The following is a 2,958-nucleotide window of genomic DNA, read 5'->3' on the forward strand; positions in this document are numbered from 1 at the left end:
TTTGTATTGTAGGCTACATAGGACCTCACTGCACATACATACAGTAAACATATTGCACATATAGGCTACTGTGTGTGTGTGTAAAACATATTGCACATATAGGCTACTGTGTGTGTGTGTATGTATATATATATATATATATATATACACACACACACACACAGTAGGACCCCACTTATCCGAACCCAACGGGACCGAAGGTCGTTCGTATCTCTGAAATGTCCGGATGACTGAAACTTGTTAAAATGCACCAAATTCAATAAGTGGTACTTGTTTCATATACTCATAATAGACCAATAAATACCCTTAATTACTTGTGAAAATGCATCAAAATTGCAATCAAATACCCAACTAAACTCACCCAACTAAACTCATACAGCCTCTTATAATAGACCTACAGTAGCCTAGCCTAGAATAAAATAACCGAATTTCCACTTGAGTGCGTGCTTTGATCAAATACAGTACTTTATTCTCAAATGAGGCCTACGCTGCATCGATAGGCTACTGTATTCGCAGAACAAAATGGTATAGCCTAAAAACAACCCAACATTAAAACAATTAGAGCAAATGATAATCAATAAATAAATAAATGAAATGACAGACAAGTTGTCGTGTCTGGCTATTGTAGCCTAAAAGAAAGTCAATAAAACAACCGATGTAGGCTAACGTGGCCTAGGCTGTAGGCTATTATTTAACAAATACAGTAGGTCTAGTAGTCTAATCTACATGCTCACAACACGTCTGTATTCCTGAAGTCCATTAACTGGGAACGAAAAATGACTCGATGCTGCTTCAGGTTGCTGACGCGCTTTCTGGCTACCAAGGAATGCAGCTCTCGCGCAGCAGACTCGTTTGCGTTTTGCGCTCGACATTAGAGTAACAAATAAATGAAACGTGACAGTAGGCTACAGCCTACAGGCAACATGTAGGTCTACATACAGTTATGTTTTTATTCACAGTAGGATACAGAACTGTAATGAAAATCCCACCAGTAGCCAGATAGCAGGCAACAAAAAAAAGTTCTTCCTGCACTAGCCTACTATATATTTTGCACTGTCCTGTCTTTCCCCTGCACCCCGTCTATGAAGCATCCTGTCCCTGCACCCTGTTGTCTATCCATTAGTGTTATGCACCAACTGGCCAGAAAAAAATCTAGTAGGCCTGTGCGTGGAAACCTACCTGGCAAAATAAAATCTGATCCTGATTTACTCCGTCTCTGACAGTACAGTCGTGGCTAGAAGGGGTACCGCTACGGCCGGAGTAGAAGGATAGTTCCCATAAACGCAGATGCCCTTTAGGGTTAAGGTTAGGTTCAGGGTTTGACCGGTCTCTGCATTTCTGGGAATTAGCCTTCTATACAGGCCGTAGCTGTAGCCTACCACATCTAGCCACAACACAAACAAGTCCTGCATTCAGACATGTTGCCTAGCTGTGAAACTTGATTGGTTTGTCTGTGCCCCCTGCCTGGCCAGCACAAGTTTAATACGGTGCCCCTGAGCTTTCCTCACCGAGACATACCAGACGGTGCCTGCTGCAATCTAAAAGCAGACCAACAATAATCAACACCTCTCCTTTACCATCAACTTTCCCATTGACTTAACACGCAAACTAAGGTTTGACTCTGGTGCCACCTTGTGGCGACTGAAGTCCGGCGTATGTACGGTCACTTCCAGACGGGGAAAATGGTGACGTAGTAGTCGAACCCGTTTTCAGAGCATACGTGGGCCAAAAACAGTGAGGTTGGAGGACAATGCGAGCTGTGAAGTGAGAGTACTTCCACTATGTAGGCTGGGAATGAGGAATAGGCCGTACTCCCTCTACTGGCTGGTGATGTGACCAAAAATCTTAACCATTTTGCAGCAAGAGGCTTTAGTTATATTATCTTATTTCATTTCATCTGCCAAACAATAAGATAAATGCTACTTCCAACCATGTGAATAGGAGTGTATTTATGATTAATATTCTCAGGAATTAGAAAGCATGATCATTCAGTGTAATAAAAGGGCCGAGTGCATTCTGTAAGTGTGCCGTGTAGACATTTTTGATAATGCATTGATGCCTCCCATCCTGCCAGCACTTCTGTCATGGCGATAATGCTGTGCTCCCCCACTACTTGGTTGGCCATATCAGACTAGTGCTCAACATAGTGGTGCTTTGCCCCAGTGAAGCTTGTAACTTAGTCAAAACCACTGGTACTCTTTTACAATACCACTCACTCCCGGCACACTATAAAATCAACTAAACACACAGCTTAGCTGGTAAGTATGCACTTGCCCGGCACACTAAAGGTGATATACAACTATACATATACCAAAGAGAGACATACCAATGTTTCATTTGATTAACGTAAACATTTATTTAGACTAGCAAAACAAGCTTCCTCAATCTCTACACACATCCACAATCATTTACTAAACATGTAATTGTTTAAACTGCAAGACGATACATTTCAATAACAAGATTAGGTTTACACTCGGTCCTCAAGTGAATGTAATCATTGGGTTACCCATGTTGGAAAACAGAACCACGTCACTGCGGCCAGGTGCCTTGGAGACTCACTGCCTTGTTTGCCTGCTCCTGTGCGTCTGACAACAGCCCAGCTGAATGCCTTCAAGGAGGGAGTGACCTGGAAAGGGCTCAGACAAGAGACTGGCGCAGGCGGCAGCTCTGAAACCACAACTTAAGATGCCCATTTTTCAGTTCAGAGGCAAGTGCATTCCCTGGTACGTTCACTGCATTTCCTGCAAAGTTGCATGCAATCAAAACAGGGTGAAAAGGCACATTCTCACAAGGCTACAGGGGTCAGTGCTACCTGGTACCTGCCACGTTTACCTGCTGGCGAAACGGGGTTACCTGGTATACCTAAACCGGCGGCCAGGGCAGAGACGAGAAGTGATCGGTCTCCACTGGACGCGACGCTGCGAGAGGAAGCGCCCCCATGTGGCGGGCAGCGTCCGG

General features: G+C 44.1%; 1 long non-coding RNA gene across 1 annotated transcript in view; it reads right to left on the reverse strand.

Moving 5' to 3' along the window:
• Window positions 1-2,337: 2,337 nt before the first annotated feature.
• LOC311317101 overlaps window positions 2,338-2,958 on the reverse strand; it is a 1,654-nt gene continuing 1,033 nt past the window's right edge. The window contains exon 3 of the long non-coding RNA XR_014630741.1: window positions 2,338-2,958. This exon is cut by the window's right edge and continues 7 nt beyond it. This is a non-coding gene — a long non-coding RNA (uncharacterized lncRNA).

The sequence above is a fragment of the Borostomias antarcticus genome (assembly GCF_949987555.1).
Source record: "Borostomias antarcticus genome assembly, chromosome: 13".
NCBI classification, from domain to species: Eukaryota; Metazoa; Chordata; class Actinopteri; order Stomiiformes; family Stomiidae; genus Borostomias; species Borostomias antarcticus.